The following is a 27,305-nucleotide window of genomic DNA, read 5'->3' on the forward strand; positions in this document are numbered from 1 at the left end:
TTTCAAAACTTGGGTAAAAAGCAAAACTAAACATTATTTTCAACCTGCTGGTGCAGCAAGCAGGGGAAGACCCTTGGGCAGTTCCTCTACATATGATTCTATGGCGTAGTCAATGGGAAAGCCAGTCAGAATATGGGACAGCACTGCTGTATTTTTTAAGTAAGGGCAATTCAGTCATATCAATTTAAAAAGTATGTGATAAAAGCAAAACCTGACTGCTACTTATCTATCAATTAACTGATCTGCAAATCACAACTTCAATTCTGCACTTTGTTTTTATTAAAGTTACTATTCTTTTCCATCTTTAAAGAGATTAAGTGCAGCTCTTTTGCTTCATTCACATCTTACAAAGGGCTCAGCTGCAGAGCTTCATCCTCTCCAATACCTGCACCTCACCTCTTTTGTCTAGCAACTTCTACCCCCAAGCAGGTGGGTGTGAATCTTCCTAAAGTCATGTATATGAATACATCTGAAGTCTCAAAGCCTCCCTTTCTCATTCGAGTTTGACAGAATTCTCCTTTTTGCTGCCCAGCTCTTTTGGTTGCCTTTTTTTTTTTTACATTGAAGTGTCCAGTGCTTTGGTATGATGCTACAGTACTTTGGGTCAATCATGGTATTTTACAGCAGCTCCTTGAGACCATCCAAGTAAGAGCAAAGAACACCGGAGTGGAAAAGAAGTCCTGTCCTCATATACTGTCACATAGGATGATAAAATCATTCAGGAGGGATGGAACCTCAGGATGTCATCTAATACAGCCATGTGAGTATTTACATACTACTGTTTCTCTTGGGCTGATCCACCAAACAGTGGCATAAAATCTGTCCTTAATAAAGTGAGTTTTTAAAGCTTTCTTTTTTTCAAGGTGTTTTAGAAACAACATTCAGGAAATGTGATCTTTCAACCCTCACTATGGCTTACAGTGAAAAAAAAATCAAAACATTTCATAAAAAGAAGTGATTCAATATTTCAGAAATATCTGTGTTATTAGAAAAATTTTCTCAGAAATCAACCATATTCTTCTAGAGGTTAAAATTTTGAACAAAAGTAACTTTTTCAGCTCAAAACAACATTTTAATAAGAAAATCCATAAGCAGTCCTAAACCTTGCCCTGACAACAAGTGTTTGCACCTAGTGGAAGCTGTGCATGTTTGGATGCATAGATGTTTCTGCTGATGTTTTGTAGCAAAGCCCTTTGGGGGCCACTTATTCTCCTGTCTGTGGGCCTTCCAGCATCATTACATCTGTCAATCCAAAAATCCAAGCCAAGCCTGGCTGCCAAGCAATCAAGAGCACGTGCACACAGACACAGACTAATCGACACAGTTTTGACTGTAATTCCTTTATGAACAAAAGTAAAATACTAATTTACTCAAAAACTCAGGCTGCAGAATATTCTCCCCCATGATCTGAACTTTTTGCTCTTACACCTGCCTGGCCTTCTTAGGATGAACAAATATTTGTAGCTGATAGCTCAATGAATTATCACAGGGCAAGTAATGTTGTAACAGCTACCAGAAAATGATGTTAAAAAGGATGAGAGACATAACAGACAGACCTGTAATCTTCAAAGCAGTTTTACATGGGAACAAACGAAAGCATCCAGGCCACTCATGACTTGTCAGTTAATAATGCAATCACTTCTTGCTCTTAATACTGCACTGTAGTACAAGCCAAACATTTATTCTGTGAGTCTTCTGGCAAAACTGTATAAACAACAATACCCCTCCTCTAAACATGACATTTTTATTTCATGCTGTACGTGAATTAATTGAAATTCAAATTCAAATGCTTTCTGCATGCACAGTTGGAAGCTTGTCCTGTCTCCTAGCAAAGCGTGAGCTCTAGCAACCAAACACTACCATGCTAAGTTGTCAGATAAGCTAGGAAGGAAATTCCAAATAAATTATTTTCAAGGCACTGTCTTTATTTTAAGCAAGGAAGAAGTGTTTATGCAGTGAGTCCTTAGCTACAGACAAGCCTTCTTATGAAGGAAGAACTCACGCCAACATAAAACTTCATTTATTGCTAGATATGAAAAAAAGAAAAAATGCATAATGGAAAGAATGTCTTCCACCTGAAGCAGCTCTTAGGCCCCATATGATACAGGGGCTGTAATGTGACATTACCACTAAACCGAGCCAGAAGTTTATTTCAATATGTTCTACCTGTCTCTACCCTAAATGCCAAAAAAGCTGGAGGGGAAGACAAAGTTGCTGCTTGTGTGGGAGGTAAATCTGCTGCACCAGAGGGGGGAGAGCTGAGCTGGGGCTGGTAGAGGAGGTCCTTGTGCCTGCTGAGGAGCATGAAGGGATAGAGAAGGGAAATGCTGAAGTGTAGGCTAGATTTCTCTTTTCTATGTTGGAAGCACAAATCAGGACTGGAGGAAACAGTCATGATGAGGAGAGAGGGCTGCAAACCTACTCCCCCTGCATGTAATCAGAACATATACTGCACTTAATGGTAGTCATAGGGATGAGATACTCATCCCCTTCTTATCTCCCCCTGCTCCACAGGAATCTGTCCATCAGCAACAAGTACTCTAGTTTTAGAGCAACTGTTTGCTAACCCATTAAAACCAATCTGCAGCAAGCAGACAGGCCTGAAAAAGAAATAAACTACCTACTCATTTAAAGTAAGAGTGAAATCTTTACCTAGATAATACCATAACTACATTGACTGTAGGATAGAGGAAACACCAGCCATTGCCCTTACTATTTTGAACCGATTTATTTGAGAGGACATTTTCCAAGAATAAGCAGTCAAATAAAACAGTAATTGATTTAATCTCCTGTTTAATGTTGCAATTGTTTTCACCCTTAGCCTGTAAGGCATTGAATAAATGGGAACACAACTGAGAAAGTGTGTCTGGACAAAGAATCCACAGTTTGAAAAAACTGGCTAACTGGAGGGGACCAAACTGCAAGACCATAATGCTAAAATGGAAGCTCTCAGAGAAAAAAGAAGGAGTTTAATAAGATTAAGATTATAGAAGTAAATTAACAGTCAACTGAAAATTACCCATCCTCAATAAAAGTCACAAACACTAATTAGCTTGTGTAGTTCCAGCAAGTTGACTTTAAAGAACTTTGTTGTGGAATTATTTTTAAAACAGTAACATTTTACTCACACAGAACTTGTGTTCCCTGACAAACATTTGATCATTAAAGGTGTCAAAATCAGATAGGGACCTTCTTGCAGGTTATCAGTCTGATAGCAAAATTATTTTTCTCTTTCTTAAACAAAAAATAATAGAAGTATTTAAAATACAACATGATATTTTAGCAGATGAAAACAGTCTCAGCTTTGGTCCCTTCTGGGATATTTTTTTCCTTTGTAGAGAAGAAAGTAAGCTAGTAATTACAACATGCAGCTCTAAGACCAATTAACAATCTGCAACATGCCCCACTTCTTTTATCCTCCACTGCTAACGCTACAGGCAGCATTAGCTGTCTAATAAATAGGTGAGCACTGCTTAACACTTCGCAAGGTTTCAGCATTTCTCTTCACCCCTGGCATCAATTCTCTCACTCCCTTGGCTATTAGCAGATCAGTCTGGCAGTATGCAGATGCTGTTCTGTTGTGTGCTCCAAGACGTGCACTGCCTTTAGGATCCCTTGGGCTATGAAAGGCAGGTGGCTTATTCATGTTCTGAAGAGAAAGCTTCACTAATGGCCTTGCAAAGGTCTCCAAGAGATATTTTTTTCCCAGTTAATCAGCCAGACAAAGAATTTATTTCTGCTTAGGAAGGGTGGATATTTGTAAGGCAGCTATGAGTAGGAAAGGGCAAATGTTAAAAGTATTTTTAATATATTTGCATTTTGTGAGAGCTAAACAGTTCCATGGTCAGCACAATGCAATGTGAGGAAATATTAAAACTGAACATGCTCCATGTATCAGGCTATACAGGGACAAAGTACACAAGCATTGGTCCTATACAAAACCCTGAACTGGATTAGCACCTGCAGGTTTTTATGCTTCAAATGTACATGCCAAGCACCTATTTCAAGGCTGCAGTATTTGGGTTCTTTCTTCTTGGGATAATTATGGAGGTGTACAGCTAATATGAAAGCAGGCAGGTGAATTGCCTAGTGCTCACCAGTACCACATGATACTGCTGCCACCAGGAAAATCTGTACAGGCAGGTCTGTTTCTTCTAAGATTCCTGCTGGGCACTATATGAATAAGCATGACATAAATGCTTTCTTTGCCTGTAATAAAGAATTCATACCCACACAAAATTGACTAGCTTGTCGTGGTGTGACAGAACGCACAAAGAGAGTGTCTGTCAAGGAGTATATCAGCTGAAAATCTGCATCCTACTTATCAATGTCTTCAGAAAGTTCTAGTATATGCAACTTGAAAATCTAAAGTATATACTGACTTTTATATTATATGTTCCCTGCAAGTTGAATAACAGCAGTTTTTCCGTAATAAAACCAGATATGAATATGCCAGGCTTTTCAGCCAAATACATTAATTAGTTATGCCTATTAACATAAGTAAAAACAAATAGCTTACGATAAATCATTTATCTATCCTCTCCACTTCTTTAGTCATCCAATTCCACATACACATTTTAAGAAAGGCTAGTACTAACACCCACAGTCTTTATTTGGATGTTATCTGTAGAAAACATTTTTTGCACTTCCAAAGAATAGGAAGAGTTTGTGTGTGCATGTACTCAAATATATAAACATATACAGACACATAAATAAACACATATTTACATGCTTTCTATATATTGCCTGCTTTTTTACAACCATTTCAAAGGAATAAAAAATGGTAACTTTGTTCTCAATTTACCTTAATAGAAACATTATTGAAAAAAGATCAGGTTTTGGCTGTTCTGTCTACAGTCTGCTCTCTTCCTCTGTTGGCTAAAGAAAAAGAGAACTTTGTGAAAGTCACTAGCTGGGAACCTAATCCTTTACACCGGCTTGCTACATCCCAAAAGTATCATAAGTGCACCATGCAACCCTTGAGTAAAATATGATCTCTGCCTTTTCATTTACCCCATCTCCACCCTTGTAGATCATATTCTACACTTGTAGATACAATAGTGTCCACAGATCATGAACTCTGTCCAAGGGATGGTCTAAACTCTTAAAAACAGACCATCAGACCATATGGAATTGTTCTGCACTACCACAAGGCATAGCAGTGTTATCCTTTAGTCTTTGTTTCACATAGCAAAAAATTGTTTTAATTACCACCAAATTGATGCCCAAAAGAAGATAATAAAACAATCTTCTCCAAATAGAGAAATCTCAAGGTGGCAGACCAAGAGAGGTGATCCTGCCCCTCTACTCCACTCTAGTGAGACCCCATCTGCAGTGCTGCATCCAGCTCTCAGGTGCCAACCACAGGAAGGACATGGACCTGTTGGAGTGAATCTAGAGGAGGCCACAGAGATGATTAAAGGGATGGGGCACCTCTCCTATGAGGAAAGGCTGAAAGAATTGGGATTGTTCAGCCAGGAAAGGAGAAAGCTTTGGGGTGACCTAATTGCAGCCTTCCAGTCCATGAAGGGAACTTACAGGAAAGATGGAGAGGGACTTTTACAAGGAGTTGTAGTGACAGAAGAGGGGGAATGGATTCAAACTAAAAGAGAGTAGGTTTAGATTAGCTATTAGGAAGAAATTCTTTACTTTCAGGGTGGAGAGACACTGGCACAGGTTGTCCAGAGGAGTTGTGGAAATCCTGTCCAGGAAGTGTTCAAGGCTGCTTGGGATGGGGCTTTGAGCAAGCTGGTCTAGTGGAAGGTGTCCCTGCCCATGGCAGGGGGGCTGGAACTAGATGATCTTTCAGGTCCCTTCCAACCCAAACCATTCTATGATTGTGTGATTCCATGTCTCCTTACTTCCTACACAGTTCAAATTCTCCTTGAATCAATAGCAATAGTCCAGCAACCCAAAGTCCAGACAATGGAACTTACCGGCAAAGGCACTGCCAAATGCTAGTAGGTCTTTATTGGCTTCCAGACTGGAGTTGGCTTGCAACTAACAGTGAGTGCACAGCCTAAGGTAACACACCACTGTTAAATACAGACACCCATATTTGGGTCAACAAATATCCTCCTCTCCACTGCTCTTCATAGGATGGCCAAGCTACAGGTACATTAACAGTGCCACAAGCCTTTGGAATCTGCATCCATATATTTCATAAAAGAACTATTAACACTGCACCAACAGAAGCACGGTGTTTTCTTCACACGTTCACTCCAGCGCTCATTCTTGTCACTTTACTGTCACTTCTCCCTCTGAGAGGAATATTTAACATTCAGGTGGGTACCCAAATAGTGTTTTGCAGCCAAAACTCAAAGAGAAAAAAATTTAAAAGTAAAATTTAGGTTCAGTTAGGAGAGGAGAGGGGAAAGAAGAATGTGAACACTTTATCAACTGTTTTAATTCCAAAGTTTTGGGGTTTTTTTCCTTGTGCACTGCTTCCCCTTGTGCTGACTCAGAAAAATGCTTGGATTATTACAATCTTTTTGACACTGAATTATCTTAAGTAATTCTATTCTCAACCACACTGAGATAATTTTCAGTACTTGGGGCATTGCACTGTTCCTATCCACTTCCATGTATGCAAAGGGAAATTAAAAACACATATTGGGGCAGGAGGGGGAGATGATGAAAAATAAAGAATTATTCCTCTTTGCCGATCATGACTTGAACATCATCTAGGGATGAAATACCCTCCTTGAAAAGGTCAGAAGAATCCCCTCAATGCTTCAGGTTTGGGTACCAGGGAGTTCACCATCTCACCCTCGAGTTCTGTGCACTCAGAACACTCCCTCTCCTGTTGGCAGGCCTCTTACCTCATTTCCATTCCAAACTGATCTCTTCTGCCAGTGAGCAAACATGGGTTTGATTTGTACATTGATTCAAGCAATCACCACGTGCACACACTCTACCATGCTCCTTGACCCCACACCCACATGCACAAAATGCTTAACGATGCTCTTGCCCAGGACTGTGACATGGCTCACAAGCACTGCCACGTGCGGAGTGCTCACTCGTAACTTCAAGTGTGTCAACAGCACACACTTACTGAGGTTGTAACTGCACAAGGCAGCTCAGTTCTTGTTAACCACACTTAAGCTGGTCTCACTCTGTTTATAATGCAGCAAATCAGTCTGATGAATCTTAATTAAATTTAAGTAAATTTTGATTGGTGTAAAATGTAGTGTGCATTTGGCCAATGGACTACCTAGTGTAAGAAGCCCGAAGCAGTAATTTTTTAATGCATCATACCCCTGCGATTTGAAGTCTCAGAGTAAACAAAACAAAGTTTGCTTCAAAAGTGCACCTCAAATCACCTCATACTTTCCTCCTACCAATGTACTCAACTAGTGGTGTTATGTTAATAGAGTCTACATAAATGGTCTCCTAATCACTTGATAAATTGCTTCATAAAGAAGTAACTTCCATAGTTGTCAACTAGTTACATAATCAGCAAGTATTTGCTATCCATCAAACAGCAGCAGCAAATTCAACTGCAAAACACCACACTGTACCAGAGGAACAGGGGAGCAGGGAGAAGATAAGAGAAGAAATTAAATTAATATTATTAGCATTTCATGTCACCTGTACAGACAGTATTTTGATACTGATGTAAAATCAGTTTTATTCCTGCTGCCCAGCAGAGCTACTCATCCCCTGCTAAAAGTTTATAATACATTCAGCTCCTCTTCTGAGCTGCCAGAAGATATGAGCAGATCAGAACCTAAAACTGATCTTACCACATGACAAAAGAAATTTTAAAAAAAACAAATCACCATCACCAAAAACAACCCTGAAAGAAACGCTTTTCCTGTTGTTTTGGACAATCAAACTATTGCCAGACCAGACCTAATGTCCACTGCTTACTACACATCTTTCCAGCACCAGCATTTGGTGATACATGGTTTTAAACCCTCCCCATTCAAAATACTTTTGGTTGTTATTTCCCTGGAAATTTTACACAGATGACCAAAAAAAAAAATTAACTGCAACCAAATCTGGATACGGACCCCAGATGCAGAAAGATATAAAGTGGGTGAAATGACTGGAAGACTTGAAAGACACAATGAAAGAAGCAGTTCTGACTGAAATCTCCCATTTGGCTTAATTTCAGCTATGATGTCCAATACTACTGCTGAGGGTGAGGCTGAGATTCTGACTAGAACTTACTGCAAATCTTCTGGTGTGCTGGAGGTACGAGGCCTAGTTTCTCCTGACCTTCACTTAGGACTTTTCTAGCAGTGAATAGGGCATCCACTCTGTCCACATTGCAGTGTGATACCTTTGCACAGAAACAGATGCAGGAAGCAAAATTCACATCCTTTAGTTTCATGCACCTACCCCTGAACAATCTTTTGAAAGCCACATTGTCAGCAGAAAGACGAGGTTCCCTAGGGCACTGAATTACGTATCAAGGCCACCGATATCTTTAGTGCCCACTTACTTCACAGGGCCTGCTCATTTCTTTGTGGTTAAGCCCACAGGTCAGAACAGGACTACAGGTTGTGTTCTGTGGCAACAACAGGACAAGAACCATTACTCTAAAAGATGGTTCAGCTATACTTCACTCTGTGTTTTCATGTTACTGATAATAGAGGACTCTGGAGAAAAACCTTGACAGTATAGACAAGCAGGGATTTTATTTATTTTCAATGGAAACACTTATGCCTTTAAGCCACCTTGTTACGTATGCCACATGTTTTCACTAGGAATTTAAAAGTCAGGAAAGGTCCGACACTTAAGACTAGCAATCTGAGCACTAAAAATAATGTTAAGCATTGCAGACCACAGTATTAACATGAGGCAGTAAAACTGAATCTTTACAACATGACTAGGTGCATGTCGAGTCGACTTGAGTTCAAAGTTACAATGAATTCTTTAGAGATTACAAAATAAAGACAAGAAAGAACGGATGACGAGAAAAGAAGAGAGAGGTCTGCAGCAGCTACAGGCAAAATTAAACTGTGGCTAGTTCAATCCATTAAGCAGCATTTGCCACTTTGTGAAATGAGACTTGTGAGGGAGCAGGCACAGCAACAGTGCTGTAAGCAAACTACCTTTCCTGTGCTAGAATGGACACATAGTTGGCTAATTTCAGCAGATTGTCTACTGATAACACACTGTCTCTCCTTCAAGGCTTCAGCAGCGTATGGCAAACACTGGTGCTTCTTTTCCCTTAAAAGCCTTAATCTTTCAAAAATTCTGTGCCAGATCTTCTACACCTGCCCTCTCATGTTCATGTACCAGACCTTCTTCCATTTCCAGTCTGGAAAGTAACGTAACATTGAAACACTACAAAAGTGTTGCTTTTGCTTTCTCAAAATAAAATCATGAGCACAATGAGAACCACCAATGAATGTGCACCCAATTTTACCCAATGGCAACATAAATGCACGAGCAAAGCATTACTTGTGTGTCTGCATGTCTGGCTGGCTGGACAGACAGGCAGGACTAGATCTACTCAGTGAGAATACTGGGTGAACAAATATTTATTGAGAATTACTCAGCTGTGATACAGAAGGGGATTCATGGCATGGTGCATCTGGACTCTGCTCGTTTTTTATGAGATAATTGCGCCACGGACTACCTCAAACACGGCATGACTGAAGGATTTGCCTTTTAAATTTAAGAACATGGAACGGACAGGAATTAAATCCGTCATGCGTCTGTGTAGCACACAATGGAGGAAGAATATAAATAAACAGGCAACCAGAATGGTGCAATAAGAACAGGATTAATCCAAGTGTGATTAATTCAGTGTCAGATTAAAATTGATAGTGCCAGCTGTATCGGGTCCATTCTGCCACATTATTCTCGCCTGTCATTTTTTTTTTTTTTTGTCCATCTTCTTCCCATTTCCTTGGTGGATAAACCTGCAGGAGAGTTAATTGTCACATACATGGATTTAATCACATTGTCCACACTGTTTGGGGGCCTTGCCTTCAGCGATCCATGACTAATTGTTGTGGTAATTTTTCAATCATTAACAGCACCGCATATGCTGCGGACAAATCCCACGGCACCCAGTAAAGCCCCGGCGGCCAGCGGCGCACACGCCTCCATCAAAGCCCCGCGCCCCGGCCGCCGCCCCCCTCGCCCACCGCCGGCTGCCTCCCGCCCTCGGGGGCGAGCTCGGCGCTGGTACTGCTGCCTTTAAGGAGGCAGCGCTGCCAAAGGGAGGGAGGGGAGAGGTGGGGGGCGAAAAAGGACATTAGAACGCCATCTGGGAGGGCTGGCGGGGCTCTCGCTGTCCGCCCGGCGCTCGCAGCTGCCGCCCCGTTCCCCCCAGAGCCGCCGCGGGTGCGCCGGTGGGACGGGAGCGGCCCCGGGGGAGCCCTAGGGCGGATGGAGGCACGGCTCTAATCACCTCCTCAACCCGGCGAACCCACCCGCCTTTCCCGTCTCTGGTAATTACACGCGTTTCGTAAGGCACAAAAAGGCGAGCCAAAAGCTCCCCTTCTGCTGCAAAGCCAAGTAACAACCAGAACGTAACAAATCGCTGCACCAGCAGCCCTGCAGCAGCAGGAAGGACCAGCGCCACGGCGCCTCGGAGGGAGCCGCGAGGATTATACAAACGTGCCGCTGCCTGTCCAAGCTACATGAACCAAGTGACCCCAGCTCAGGTGGCAAGGAGCTCGTCTGGGGAATGAGGCGGCCGGTATTCCCAGTCACCTTCTGACTTCTTGTTCCCGGAGCAATTTATTCACTGACGGAGGTGTACGACACCCTCCAATGGTGTACGCCTGGGTCCCTGCAAAAAACTGAATTGGGTTTGCAGCTTGGAATGGACCGATTGGACAATGTCATGTTCTCCTCTCCCTCACCACCCCGTTTTCAAACACATTAACATATTAAGCTGTTTTATGTGCCTGGGACGTCACACTTATAGATGATGCATATCAGCATCCTCAAAGAAGGCTTGAATGGGGGAAGGAAAAAATCAGATGAGATTCTGCAGCACCTCTGCCTTGAAGAGACCACTTTAAAACAAGGTGGCATTTCAGCAGTCATCCAGGTGGCTTTAGAAAACGCTGATAGAACACTTCATTATTGAAAGCTATGATAGTAGCAATAGTGACTATCGAAATATAAATGCAGGCAAAGGAGGGGGAGAAAAAAAAAATGAGAAAAATAAGAATTAAGAGCAAAACAAGGCAGGATTACACAAAGGCAGGAGCCTCTTTGCTCCCTCTGAGTGGAGGAGAGAGAATCCCCAGCTACACAGGGGAGTAAACAACAGCATCCTAGACTTCGCTTCTCAATCAAGCCATAAAGAAGCAAAGGGAGGGAAAAATCCCGTCCTTGCCACAAGTTTCTGACAGTCACAGCACCGGCACTGTTATGCAATCGTTACATAAGTTGTGACAGGACCGGCGCTTTCCCCACTCCCTGCCCAGGCGCAGGGCAGGCAGGGCACCCCCGCCTCCCCACCGCTGCATCACGCTCTCATCTGCTCACCCCGGGGCTGCTGATGCAGGGTGATGCACAAATACAGAATAATCCTCTGCACTTTTTATTCTTTTTGACATCTTTCTCCCACCATCCATGAGTTGCTTTCTGCAAGGGTGGGGGAGCACTTAGTGGCACACAACAGATACAACCTTTCTTGCTTTTTTTCTCCCCGCTCCTTATCCCAGAGAATACTGCCCTCTCAAACCAAAGGAAAGGGTGCCAACATGTAAATAGTTTCTTAAATAATTTCTGCACGTAGCAGCGTTGCTGCTATTACCACACTGCATTGAGTCGGTGTCACTGACAGAAGAACCACATGAAGTTTATGGAACCGCCTATAGCCTACCAGAGATGACAAAAGATCCCAGCAATGGCAGATGGCATGTGAATCACTGCACAGGCAATTAGCAGCTAGCTGACGGATTTTGACGTGCTGGGGAGGACAGAGGGGGTTTTCTCTGCTCCTAGCAGTTCTCACCAGAGGGGATGGAAATAGGCATTAGTCTCACTTTGCCCCCACAGTCTTTGCAACCACTCTTGCTGGGTTTGAGGCTGCTGTATTGCTAGGTACTTATAAGCACCCAGTGTAGAAAGATTTGCAGCAGCAATAAAAATGCTGTATTTTTACCTTGATGAGATTAAATCACAGCTGCTGCAAAGCAGAGTGTTTTAGGGAGAGTAAAAAAAAAAAAAAAAAAGCACAAAAAACCCACCTATGCAGCAAAGGACCACAGCCACCAAGCCAAGTGCTGGGAAAACATTACAGTGCTGTAAACAGTGATTGAAAATGCATCAAAAACATCAAATGCTTCTAAGATACAATAACAAATGTATTCTGGAACTGTTCAAGTTGGATACCTCTCAAAATGAATTTTTACGGTAGACAACAGTCCTAAATTTTGATCAGAGAGCTAATGCAGAACCCTTTGGCATGAGCCTAGTCAGCATATATCTTTATCTTCAAGTCAGTAAAAAGAATAATATAAAAATGTACCAGTAAAATAATGCCCAGCAAAGGTCTCCTCTGTGTGGCTGCAGTGCAGACCTTGGATAACACTGAAGCAGGGACATTATTCTGAGCAGTCTGACTGACAGCGTTGTGAGCAGTAACACTCAGAAGGCCACTAGGTTAAAAACCCAAGGTGACAACTTACATTAGTTTTTCTAACATTTTTTAGTTTGCTTGCTCATTAGTTGTCAGGTCAGTGCTAGTTTCTGAGAGCTCTGCAGTGGAGGTTCTTTCTGTAGTTTTTACTCATGCTCAGGAACAGTAATCCCTTTTGGGGGGCTCCTTGCACTGATGCAATTAATAGCATTAAAAAAAACCCCGCCAGCCTCACAGCACAAATGCTCTGCCTCTGGAAGCACAGCATCTAAGTAACCTGTTTTGCTGGAGGAAAAGCTTTACCAGCCATCATCGATACCTGGACTAAGCAAGGTTGTCCACTTAAGAAGGGCAGCATACCAGCCTGTATTTTTCCATCCCAAACTGGGCATGCTGGTAGGGATTCAGAAGAGGCCAGATGATGGTACCTTGCAAAAAGACAAGATGCTGACAGTTAAGACTTTCAGCAGCATCTTGCTTCCACATCAGATAGCTCTTCCTATGACCTGCTCAGTTTTGCATTTCCCAGGAGCCAGAGGCTGTGTCTATTTTCTGAAACCTGTGCTTCCAACATTGTTCCAGGCCTACAGCACACCATTCAGCATCTGCTTACAACTACCACTGGCATCCATGCCATGGGTTGCCCACTCCTCACTAAAATCCAAGGCTGGGCCACTCAAGTTCTACCAGCTAGAGATTTACTGACTACATTCACTGACTTCCCAGGCTGCTTTGCCCTTGCTTACTGACTTCCATTGCTAGGTATGACAGCATTTTGCAACTCCTGATCAAGCCTGAAGCAACAGTGAAAAGTCAATAGGTTATTATCCCCATTTCATACACACGTAAATTGAAGAAGACTGTGAATGCAACAGAAATGTTAAGTTCAAGTAAATGCTACTCAATGGTTTTAATACAGGTACCTGTCTTCCATGCAGTTAACTATGCAAGTTTTGTAAAGAAAGCAAACACCAAATCAAATTAATCACTTTTCAGCTGTAAGCATGCCTGTGCTCTAATCTTATTCAGAGCAGAAAAAGTGCTACATACTTTATGTACATGATTACTAATCACCAGGACAGAGACAAATGGTATAGCACTATATGAAATTGCATACCATTCTGCAGATGGAACCAAGACTACAAATATATTTAGAATGTTTGAGAATTGATTTGAAGAGCTAGTAATTTTATCATATATCAGAACCTTCTACAACAGGAACAGATCTGAGGATCTGGCTCTTTTGGCATTTTGTCAGCTACTGAGACCAGAAGCTGTAATTATGCAATATGGCTACAGGTGATGTTTCAGCAGCTATAATTCACATAGTCAATGATCATCTTGACACACAAGGAACGATACCCCATATACGTCTTAATCTTTCCTAGTTTGACAGCAGTTAATCATATGAACTATAATGTAACACATGGAATTTGAGTGCCATTGAATTCCACATAAATTGTTAACATGCAGCTTCGGAGGATTTTCCAAACCTTTTCTAATGCATCGGTGCAAATGCACCAAGCCAATCACATGTTACAGGAAAGGAAAACAAGGCCTATATGTTGTCATATTAAAAAAAAGTCTTATGAATCTCAGGGAGTTCTCACATAACATTGGAACATACTGTAGTGAATGTTTGTTTTGCTTCCTCCAGCTTAAAGCTTCTCAAATTAAAAAAAAAAAAAAGGAAAAAGAAGGAAAAAAAAGAAAAAATCAAGGACTAGCAAGCTTTCTGAGCCAGAGATCAATGTTCAGAATTAATTGAAATGTTCAGAAAGGGATGCTGTAATGAAAAAGCACCAAAAAAAAAGAAACACATGATGCAAAGACTTACCTTCCAAGTGGAAGGTGATAAGGTAGCAGTAATGCTGCCCTTACTGAGGACAAACAACTGAGGAGGGCCAGCCTCTCTCTGAATGGATTGTAAGGTGACATGGGACAAGTCACTAAATTGAGCTGTGTCACACTTTCCCCTTCTGTAAAATGTGCCTGATAATACAGCTTTTATAAAACTATTAAGGCATGCTGCTGAGAATTGCTACATAGGAGCACCATTTTTATTACTGTCCAACAGAGGGCATCTAAGCAGGACAACAAAGATTGACCACATTTCTGTTACCCAGAATAGTCAGAAGCAGTGTTCCTCTCCATTATGTTTTCCCCACATGCCTTAAAAAGCAAACAAAACCCCAACAAAACAACCAGCCACCACCAAAATACCAATGAGTTCATCGAACAGAGGTTTCAGATGGATGCACTTCAGCAGCTGAAGAAGACACACTGCTAGTGTATCTATACATTACAGCTTTCTCAAAGCTATGGCACCTACAGGTATTCCAAATCTGGCTTGGCACTGAAGTATCATATTGTAAGGGTATTTGCATGATGACCAACAGTAAAGTTTGAGGAGTTTTCAGTAAGATAAGACTCCCCTGCAGGAAGATTGAAGTCTAATAAGGTTAAGGGATAGTGGAAGAGGCATGCAAGGTCTTGGAAAAATATATCCCTTCTAAGCCATTAGACTTCACCTCTTTAGCCTGTGGTTTTTCAGATGACGTGTCTGTATGAGAACAAAACCAAAATCCCCTAAATTTAATTTAGAAAAAAAACACCCAAAAAGAGAGATTGCGATTCCTCAAGCATTTTTTCAGTTACAGTTCCAGTTGCTACTGTGTCTTAAAACTTCAGCTGTCAAGAAACAGGTACTTCATCTTTCTTATTCCCCACTTTCACCAATGCTCGATTTCTCATGCTTATTCCTAGCACAGCATTTTATTTCAATCCCACCGTTAGTCTCAGAATGACTCCTCCTCATGCTTTTCGCCTCTCCCAGAGCAAAGCTTCAGCTTCCATTTCACACCTGTGCAGACATGGAAAGCATGTCTGTACACTGGATTACCCGAACTAAAATTGTCATTGTACAAGAACAGTTGAGCAAGAAAATCAAAGTCAATGGACCACATCATAGACCGTCAACAGAGGCCTTCAATCACCTGTCAAACACCTTCACTGTTCAAGGCATAAGCCCAGAACCAGGAGTAAAGCAATGCCTGAAACAAATCCTAGCCCTCAAAATTCAGTGTCTTGCACAAGACTTTCACAGGTACTGGAGAACAGAGCTGATGAGCTCATGCAGGCATCTCCCCTGTTGTCAAACTTCCTTGACACAGTTTCCTCAGCTGTGGTTTGAAAATCTTCTTGGGGTTGTCCTTCAGATGGCAGTATACTTGCTGCAATTACTCTCTTCTTCTATGAAGCATTTGGGGTGTCTCCAGGGAGCCTGGGAAGGCCCTTCCAGGTCTGTATTGCACAAATGTGTGGAACACATAAAAGAAATTACAGATTCAGTGTCCCTTAGTTCACCTTCCTTCAACTCCACCTGTGAATTGTACCGTCACAGAGCTTTTCCCTAACTTAAGGTGTATGCATTTTTCTTCAAGCCCCATGAGAACAGAAATAATGAAAGGGAGATGGGAGTAAAGCAGCAAAAAGGTCACTGTAGGAGAACTCTAGCTTTTCAAATTTGAGCCTTTCAAGGAAAGAGTTGCTGATTTTCTCTTCCTGCAGAGTATCATAAGGCAGCAAGAAGGTCATTGTAGGGGAACACTAGCTTTTCCAAAATTGAGCCTTTCAAGGAAAGAATTAATGATTTTCTCTCACTGCTGAGTATCACACCTGCAGGTGTTGTAGAAAGAAGACAGGAGGCTGTCTGTTGAAAGTAAGTGAACTTATGCTTTTTTTTATGATTGCAACTGTGTTTCTACCTCTAATAATTATCACATTAATTTAATCTACAAAAACAATGCCATCATGATCTCAAGCTCTGGGCATGCCTGTTGTAAAGTGGCTGCTGTTCCTTCCCTTCCTCTGAAAAACCCAACGGTCACTTTAATTAAGAACACCAGAATGGGACAGGCCATTTTTTTAATCTAATTTTTTATCTAAAAAAAAGATTTTTTTATCTAATTATTGATCCATGAAGAAGAGGCAAGAATGTGAGAGCATTTTCTGTCCAACGTCAGAGCAGTCACAGAGGTCTATAGGAAATGACCGGTTGTACTACTGCAAGTGCTCCTACACTTGGTGTAAGATGATCCCAACTTCCATCTATCTCATCTTCTAATTGCACTCCCTCTTGTTTTTAAATAACATTTCCTTCAAACTATCTGGTGAAAACTCCAGGGCAACACCAGTGTTTATGAAAGTTGTATAACATAACAATTACTTTTTAAAAATCAGCCATCAGTCATGTGAATATCCACTGATGATCTTGCACACTTCCCTACTCTCCCCTCTCCTGTTTTTAAGAGTTAGTGCTTCTGTGACAGCCAGAAAGATGACAAATACAGAACTACTGATGGGACACCACAAAAATTACTCTATTTTCTATTCACTGAATAGAATAGACTGTATGAATTACAGTCATACATATCGAGTGTTTCTTTCTCTCCACCCCAGGATATACAGGCTTGCTTCTACTAAGATCATTCTGTATTGACTAACTGCATAGAAACAGAAACAGCACAAATTATGCTTTTTTTGAGCTAGAAACCAGACTGCTCAGCATCACATGCTGCCAAAACAAAAGAGCAGCTTGTTCCTTGTCCCACTAGGACAGCAGCTCATAGGGTCACATTTAAAGCAATGCAAATAGTCACCAGTGCATCACTCTCATCACCTGGATACTATTATAAAACCACATATATGGCACAGAACAACCTAGGGTATCTACTTAGGATGCTACAACGTTTTTCTAATGTTTGCTTACAGCTCCTCCGATCAGCCATATGCAGAATATAGCAAGTGCTTATGCACAGTCTGCTCCACTTCACTAGTGATGTGTGAAAGCTGAGATCAGTGTAGCCACAGTAACTTTTGTTTAAAACTAGTGTACAATTAAGTGCATCTTCAGATGGCTTAAGTGGGCTCCAGCTTCTTGTTCTGGAGTGGCTGTAGTAAATTCCCATTTCTTTGTTTCTATGGCTCATATGCCTATGATATGCAACACCTGTTATTACACCTCCTCTGAACATGACCAGAACTTCAGGCTGTGAGGAACCAGACAAGTAAATAAATAACCATGAGAGGGGCACAGGACAATCTTGCAAGCAGAGAACCCTAGAGAAAATAAACTCTCCTGTATAACATGAACTGCCACCTCTTATGAAATAAATAAATATAGCAGCAGCAAGTGGCTATACAGGTAGTGTACAGTTTTCCTTTCTAAGATCACCAGCTTTTATTCAGTAAGACTATAAAGCAATTTAGCACTTGGAAAAGTGAGTAATTCTGCTCCTGTCTTGATTGTGATATGGTGGGTTCTAACACAGTAGCAGAGATATCCTGGCAATTACAGTTTTTGCTGTGCACCATGCAGTAGTATTGTATTAAGACTATATTTCCCCAAGATGAAAAAAGGAGTCCCAGTCAGGAGTTTATCTTTGACTGTCACTTTTGAAACATGCTCAGCAAGTCTGAACTAATATGAGAAAAGGATTCTCCTCACTGTACTTTTTCTTTTGGAATAATTCATTAGCTAAATACTTTTTAACCAGTACAGGCAAAGCCCTAGCTGGAGTCTCTTGCCTTATTTAAATAGATCCTACTAACTTTTCTTCTGTTATAATCCCCACTGCTATTTTATGTCAATCAGTGTTCTAAAAGAAACTCAGTAAATCTACTTTTTAAAAAAAAAAAAAAAAGAAACAGAAAAAGCTCTGAATTACCATGTTGGTGACAATCTCTGTCGTTAGAATAAAGAAGACTTGTACTTTTGAATGAGCGACTCAAACTTCAGGGTTGAAAACCACATTATTTTGTTACTTTTTCCTGTCTCCCCACAATTTTAAGATAAAGTAGAAATAAAAGTCATTGCAGGGTGAGGAGTTGAACAGCTCTAAAACTGCAGCCACCAGTTTATGGGGTTTTTACAGGATCTCTTTTTTTTACTTATTTTTTTTTCTTGATAAAGCCAACATTTTCACCCAGAGAATATAGAACTTTCCTAGATTTTCAAATACTCAGCTAAAGCTTTTAAATAATCCCAATGACCTCAAAAGCAAGGAAACAAACAAGCACTTTCCCCCTCCACTTTCCATTTGGCCAATAAAGAAAATAGGCACAAGATGACTTCCATGATTACCTATAAAATTCCATTCGTTGTTACACACAAAAGTTTCCTCGGACTCTGCCGTGGTATTTAGGATCAAACTTACTACTGATGCTCACTGCATAGTCATCAGAATAGATAATTTATGACATCCATTCTGTTCAGGAAGAAAGATATATTGCTTTATTATCTATTAGTAATCTGTGAAGTTATTTACATGGGGGAAAAGTGTTAATAAACGCTGGCATTTTTTCCCTGATTCATTTCATGTACACCAGCAAATCTTGCCCCAAACTAGCTGGTACACTGCCAGGAACAGGCTGTCTTCTCTCTGTAGATTGTGCTGCAGTTGCCTTCCAGCAGCATGGAAGTGTCAAACCTGATCTAGATTCTTTCCCTCCTTCTGGAAAAAATGTTTATCCTTCACAGCATTATCACCTCCTTCTGAACACCTTTTTATTCACGTGCTGTAGGTTTTATCCTCTCTACTGCTTGTAGACACTGCCTGTTTATGAATGCTGAGCAGGAGGGTAAATCTGGGTGTCTGAAGATGAAGCTCAAGCAAAACTAAAGCTAAGGTAGTCTTTGTAATACAAGTGGAAATGGCACCAGTGGGGCTGACATATATTTCTACAAAGCTAGAGTTTACAACACCATGCAAGGTTCTTCTGTTGGCAGGCAGTAATGACAGAGAAGCAGTGGCCCAACCCTGGCTCTTGAGCTGTTCTGTGTTTGCTCACATGCAATTCAAACAGTGGTGCCCAGCCAAGGCTCGCCCGCGTGGTCAGCAGTGGATCAGTATGCACTGGCACACGGACAGCTGCGCAATCCAATCTTCTCAGACTCCAGCCGGAATGAGCCATGAGCGGCTGGTGCCACTGGCTCAGCCTGGACAGCTGCCACAGCCTGGCTGTCATCACTAGAAAGCTGCCACTCTCTCTCAACTATACGACACGCTTGGGTTTTCCCTTCCCCACCCCTTGTCCTCTAAAGACATGTGCCTCATAACTCATCACTCTGATAAATGGCATGGAGTTCAGAAGGCTGACCACCCACACACGCTGCCACTGGTTTGCTATTTTCTTAGCACACCTGCAGAGCAGAGAGAGGGAAGAGGTGCACGTTCAGCTCCAGCAGGAGACCTGCATTCACCTGTTCCTCTCACCAACTACCAACCTCAAAGATAAGAAATGAGGCACAACAGAAACATCCTAACCAAAGCTTCCCCCTCCAGAAATGAGAAATCAAGTTTGCACTTGCGATCTGGAGAAGAAAAATACTTCCAAAAATGCTTGATCTAATCTCAGCTGAACTGAATCAGTCTCAACTGAGCTTTGTGTATCAGAGCCAGAAACAGTTAGAGACATGCCCGTAAAATCTCTTCTCCAGCCTCAGCTGGGTAGTCCTGATAAATGTCCTGGGAACAGCAAAAATGAATATTGCAACACAACAAAAACACCCAGAGGGTATCCTAGCCTGATGAGGAATTACATTAGGCTCATTGAACCAACCCCTGGCTGATTAAGAACATTCAGCATTCACCATATAACAGTGTAGTAATTCAATAGTATTATTTAGATGTATTTTCATTTGCATAAATAAAGCCAAGGGAAACACCATTTCTGTGCCATAAATTGTTGCTATTCAAGGTTTCTGAGAGTAGGACTTTCTTTTACTCGGGAGCTGCTTAATAAACTACATTTATCATTATTTAGCCTTCTCTTGTGTGTGGTGCTCTAGTCCTCCTGCAGGATCCCAAGGAGACAAATCATAGTGAATTACTAAACCTTTAATTTACTTTTGATTAAAAAAACTTAAGGGAAGGAGAAGCAATACGTACACATGGGCAAACTGCTTCAAAGGCAACAGAAACTTTGGAAGGTGCAACTGCCTATCTCTTTTTTTTTTTCTTTTCTAGATTTCAAATGGACTAAAAGAGGCCTCACATATGTTGAAGGGAGCTTTCATTCACTTAATGGAAAGATGTGCCGGTCAGTCAAATTAATACTCTTGCTGATTTCAAAGTTTGTGTTAGACTGAGTTAACCCTTTGTCACATACATTTCTGTGCAGGAGAAAATGAAGCACGAAGACAAAGCAGTTTCTTAAATTATGAAGATAAGGAACTTATATTCCAACTAAAAATGTGATCCTGCACCATAAAAGGGAAATTACGCTCTAAATCTATTGACATTATTACTCTTAACATTAAGCTACAAAAATCATATAAACCCACAAATTCAAATGGCCATCCAAGTTTTATAATAACTACTTACTTCCAAGAATCAATCCTATACTTTTTCTTCTACAAGACACCCCTGTGAATAAATAACACATTTCCCAGGATAAGGTATAATAGAATTGTCATAAAATGGAATACTGGATTTGTTCAATATATACAAACACTACAGATTGGAAGCAAGCTTATATTAATTCTTTTGAAGAATCCCAACTTTAACACAGATAATGAATCTGTCAAAGGTAATAATATCAGAGAAAGCAACATTTCAAAAATTTTATGGGTTCCTTCTGTATGAAAAACTTGATGAAAAAACAGCTTTAAAAATAGAGTTGTAAATGAAGTAGAAGACAACAGGCAAATTATCTTGACAAGGAAAAGGGAAGGGCAGAGGAAAGATTTAACTTTATAACACAACACACACATCAGACCTGGTGGTGTAGCCAGAGATAACAGAACAGGAGAAACAAACAGCAAATAAAACAGTGTGCCCTTTGATTGACAGGAGCATCACCTCTGTATAACTCATTTCTGTGTTTTGAATTACTTATCAAGGCAAGACTTGGACTTCCTTCCAGTCAGTTCAAGAGAAACCAAAATAAAATCAAACCCAAAAAGCAATCTTCATACAAACACAAAAAATAAACTTTCTTCAATTTCTTGAGTAGAAAGGAGTTAGAAGAAATAGCTTTTCTATATAAGAGTCATCCCAATTTTAAAATATGTGCTCTTTAGAAACTTGAACCTCTGAAGTCCTAAGAGTCCAGATCTAATCCTGCCAAAATTTAAATCACAAGCTACAGCTCAGCTCATGTGGAATAATACTGTATCTATTCCCTTTGCAGGACTGGGGTGCTTAACAAACCATCAGTTACATTTGTAATCACAAAGGAGGGTGACACTAATTGTTAGTCTGAAGATGCCAAGAAAGTCACCAGTATTTCTGTGGTCACTTGCTATGGATGATTCCTTTACAGTCAAGAGATGTGGTAGTCAACTAAGAACACCTAATTGCCACTCCACACGCCACAACTTACATGACTGGGCCTTTATATGAACTATTTAAGTTAAAAGTCATGTACATGTTTTGCTGGTAGCCACCCAGGTGACTACTATCACAGCTCCTCTCCTCATACAGACAGGGTAGATCACCACAGATTTTCAGGGAAAATCAGGTCCTCTGCCTTATTACTTATTCCCTTTTAAACTGATCAGCATTGTCTCAGGTACACACATCTCTGGATGTGCCATATCCATACATTTGTGGGTATCTGTATGATATCTGAAGAACAGAAATAAAAATTCAATCACATCTTTCTCCAAAAGCCAACAACTCCACACCACCTCCAAGTTTGACTGAGCAATGCAAAATTTCAGTGGCTTCCAGCTCAACAGAAGGTCTCTCAACATAGCCAGATGTGACAATTAGTTTTTTTGATTTACACTGGAGGGGAGGAGGTGGGGTAGAGAACCACACACCAAAATTAAAACAGGCCAAATATGTCTGATTCTGTATTTAATTGGTCATCAATTTGTTTTATTTGTCTCATTCTGTATTAATTTTTATACATATACACAGGTATGTATGCATATATGTGCAAATGTAAATCATGAGGATTGATGGAGACAAACATGACCCAGGAGCTGAGATACAAAGCTTGGATTCAACTTCAGTTTCTTCAATAGGCAACCCTTGGGAAGTCAGTAAAACCCAGATGCTTTCTAATTTCCCATTAATTTTATTTCATCTGAGACATTGTATCTTCATGAGATATTAATTTTACCTTCAGGTACCTGCCTAAATTGGGAGACTTTCCTCCCCCTGCAGTCAGACATAGAAAGAGGCCACTCAGCAGCTTGATCCAAAAAGCTCCATACACTCAAAACAGACTGGAAGGTTTTCGTTCTCTATTGAGTTTAAAAAGCCTGTAGGAAAGCTCACTTTAACTAAGGCACTCTTTGTCTGCAGTGGGCATGTGTGTCAGCCTCCAGTGTACTTCAGTTCCAGCCCACAAGTGAGAAATGAGGACACTTCGCTATCTCAGAGTGGTCTCAGGAGAGTAAGCACAGGAAGGGCTGGGAGAGTCAAAATACTACAGTAGTGTGGTTGTACAGGAGACAGGCAGTGACCTACCATGACCCCTGAGAGATTTGGGATGCGGAGCTGTGAAGCTTACATAGCAGATTAAATCACTTTGGGTGCTCCTGTGGGAAGAACCAGCCCATCCAACAGTTCTACCTCACATTCTTAGGAGGCCCCAGATGCTCGATACACCAATACCTCTGTAACTTTCATTTCACCTTGAAGGGTTTCAGACATGTATTTTAAATGCATTATATTTACCCTTCTACACTACATCCATACAGACACATACAGCATTAACTATTTCAAGGTCTCCACAGCGAGCTGTTAGCCAAGACAGAACATGGGCCCGCACGCGATCGAAGCCACATGCACCATCTGCTCAAACATTTTAATGCAATTTACCAGGCAAGAGCTGAGCAGGAAAAAAACCCGATAGATGAAAGATATTAGATTTCCCCTTCTCCAAAATGCCTCCTGCTCCTTGATATATGAACCTCACTCACCCATAACTGATACTTGATTTTAAAACATATTCATAAATTTAAAAATAAAAGTACCACACCTGCAAGGTAACACTGACATAATTCTTCTGTTAACTACTAACCTGCTGCCCATGGAGAACTGTCCAACCTGATAATCCTATTGCCAAAACCAAATAGGAGTGGACAAGTTAAGAACTTAAAAGTTGTTACTTCCACTCAAATAGCAATTTCAATGAACTTCAATAAATGAGTAAAGAATGAGAAAGATTTATTTACTGCATCATTGAAGTCAAACAAGTTCTACATGTTAAGACTTGTATTTGGCTGAAGGTGGCAGCCCTGGGCCTAGTACTATTTGAATTTTGGGAATAAGTCCTGCAAATGATCTGTAAAAGGGATTCCAAATGGCAAAGGCTTACACTTCAAGAATCAGGTTTCGTGACAAACAATCTCCCACCTTTTAAAACAAAAGTAATGATTTGAAGAACTTAGGACAAACTTCTTCTGTCATGTTCAACAGTATTCATAAAGATGTTTAGAGGGGGTTAGCAATTTTTCTATTATTAGAAATACAGAATTAACAAGAAATTAGAACAACTACCTTTGCTATAAATTCAGTTGCTATAAATTCAATTTCCTCTTCCAAACCCCCACACCATTCCCTATTCCTTTTAAGCTGACAATAAAAAATAAATTTAAAAAAAACCCCCATAAATAAATAAAATCAGTTTCATAAGACTGTAAACGTCACTGTTAATTTCTGATGTGAAAGGTAGAAAAATCTGCATACAGCAGGAATGTTCTACCAATTCGTCTCACTGATAGCCCAAATACAGCAGCCTTTGTGATTCATAATTTTAGGAAATAAGACCTCAACCTGAGCTGCCCCCCAGAGCTGAATGTCTGACTGTGTGCCAGGATGCTTCAACCATCAGCTAACAATCAAAAGCCATCATCTGGAGCAGTCATCACACCAAAACCTCCCCTTCTTTTTCAACTCAAGGCTCATTAAAGGTCAACACAGCAAAATGAGTACTAAGAATTAACAGAAAAGGAAAAAAGAAGCCTGGAGAAGATGCAGGCAGGAGTGATCATGACTCAGAACATATGGTATAAGCTCCCACATAGGGAGTGACTGTCTGACCAGCACTCTTTGGCTTGGAAAGAAGTCAATGACAAGAGTTACAACTGAGATCTAAACAAATACCAAGTGGCTTAAACAAGGAAAACGAAAGAGAGGCTCACTAACTCTTCTCGCATGACAGAAGAGCTCTGACTGTATCTCTAAGTTGTTGGTCAGAACAAAAAATAAGTGATTCCTCACACAAGTTAGGCAATTTAAGACATTGTAGAGAGTAAAGGTTTACTGGGACTCAAACATTTCAACAAATGAACGGAAGAAAATTCCACAATGACTACTGAAAACAAATGTGCAATTTTCAGCTCAGGAAACATGCAGCTGCAGGAGCATATCAAGGAAGGATCAGTATAACCTGTCCTATTCATCTGTAGGCACTGGACTGGGATTTCATCATGGTACAGCGATGCCCTGGACTTTAGGTTGGATCTGCTGTGCCACCCTTACATTATTTTATTGTATACCTCAGGACTTAAAAACATCATGAAAAGTCTTACCAAAAAAATTACAGAGTTCTCTTCTTTTTGTTGTTTGTTTGTTTGTGAGTAGGGGTTTGTTTGGGGTGGGGGGGAGTGTTTATTTGGGTTTGGTTTTATTTTTAAATGATTTGGTTTATAGTCTCATAGTTTCGAAGTAAACTTTAGTTCAATTTACTTGCTTCCGTCCCCAGCTAACATATTCTGCAACGCTGAGCACTGAGAACATTGCCATTGATTTCCATCAGCAAAGGATCACACCCTAACTGCTTCCAATTTCACAGTTACTAAGCAACACCAAGTGATCACAGCCTCTGAGTAAGCAACGTCCTGTATTCAAAAGTTTGAATTGTAGAACTCTATACAGACTTGGAACTTCAGCACCTACCAATGAACACCAGCTTCGCAAATCTCAGATAACAAACTCCTGAAGTACAGAAATACATACCTTGGATGCCGTTAATTGAAATTAGCTCTTCTGAACCCCAGAATTTCCTTGTATCCTCATCATGGACCTACAACTGAGAGTACTTCCTATTCTACTGCAAAGTTTCTATATTTTTCCCAGTATTAACCAGAACAAAACCCCTTTTCTTTATATCAAAATTCATACATATCACTCCTATTAAAGTTATGTATTCAGGTATAAAGATGAAAAAGAAAACACACAAAAATAGTAAGTTAAACAGTACAATAAATTAGATTTTATACTTCTTACTGAACACTGATTACCAAATGATCTTCTTGTTCACATTATACCGAATACTTGTTCCAGTTTAGCACCATCAGCCTTAGGGGAACATGTAACATCATCCCTTACAATTCAGTGCATCTTCAGAGTACTGTATATTTTTTAATGATTACATAAAAACACTGTAATAGGGTTTATGTTTTTCTTTTAAAATAGTATCACTGTTAGAAATACTATCACTGTCAGAAAATAGAAAATAACACCATATTATTCTTTTTTGTTGTTGTTGTAGAAGACTTTCCTGAATGCAAGCAGCTCTTAAAAAAAAAAAAAAAGATAAATTTGCTTTAATGAAGATGGTACTTGCAGCCTGTACTAAATTGTACGTGCTCATCTACACACTAAGACAACAGAAACCTTGCTTGCTGCTAACATGGAAAATCTGAGTGGTCCAGAAGACTGGATCCATTACCCAGTGAATGACTAAGAATAAGGCTGGCTGTCCTCGCTTAGAAAATCCTGATCTGGTCTAACATTTAAAAAATGTGAAATTTCAAGGGTGAGAAAGTGCTATGGAAGCCCACGCATGAGAAAGCTGCAAAAAAAAAAAAAAAAAGTGCTGCAGAAACCTCTGGTGTTTCATGTACATCCATTCACACACACACACAAATGTATACAGTAATTGTTTTGAGACACAGTTTAGCTCTTTTCTCACCCATTAGAGGAACCTAATCATAAGACTTGAGCAACATAAAAGCTTTTGAAGCAGAAGGACTAGACACTGGTGTGTTACATCTAATGGAAACCATATTACACAGCAGTCTTTCACTTCCAAGACTGATTAGAAGCTGTATTGTATTTACCACACTATGAAGACAATAACCTGAGACAGAACATTAGCATAAATCATTAATTCATTGTGGGGAAATTCTAGAAGAGGATATCTTTCTAAAGGGAAAATGATCACATTAAAATACAGGCAAACTTTGAGGAAAACAAACTGTGCCAAGTAAATGGTGCCAAAATTAAGTAATTCATAGTTATCATACTTGGTCTTCAATAGGAAGAATTTAGAGCACATGAAAATACAACAACAGCTTAACAAACCAATGGGAAAAAAGTCAACTGAGTATTACCTTGGCTATCTGAAAGCCCACTTGCTGGAATTAAACAGATCGTATTCCAAAAGGCTCACATAGCTAGTAAATAGTACTGGAAGACAGTGAACAACAGAGGACTGAGCACAAGTAGACTGTCCTGTGCTTACTAAGAATTGCCTATCACAGCAAATGAAAAAGCAAGCATGCAAAATTCTCCATATAAAAATAATTAGAAAAAAACCACCAATTCCTCCTCTCCTTCTTTAATACTTACATGTAAGTTTTAGAAAGCAAAATTGTCACGTGACACTGCTCTGCAATAATTTCAATTAAAATAAATGATGTTGCTTTTAATGCAATTTACAACCTCATAAATAACCAACCTGAGGAGAAAAGAAACAAAACAAAAGAAAAAAGCTA

General features: G+C 40.3%; 1 protein-coding gene across 8 annotated transcripts in view; it reads right to left on the reverse strand.

Annotated features, from left to right (window-relative positions):
• Positions 1–27,305, reverse strand: part of FARS2 (phenylalanyl-tRNA synthetase 2, mitochondrial) — a 236,014-nt gene that overhangs the window by 136,470 nt on the left and 72,239 nt on the right. The gene's annotated exons all lie outside the window — the stretch shown is intronic.

The sequence above is a fragment of the Coloeus monedula genome (genome assembly GCF_965178545.1).
Source record: "Coloeus monedula genome assembly, chromosome: 1".
Classification (NCBI taxonomy): domain Eukaryota; kingdom Metazoa; phylum Chordata; class Aves; order Passeriformes; family Corvidae; genus Coloeus; species Coloeus monedula.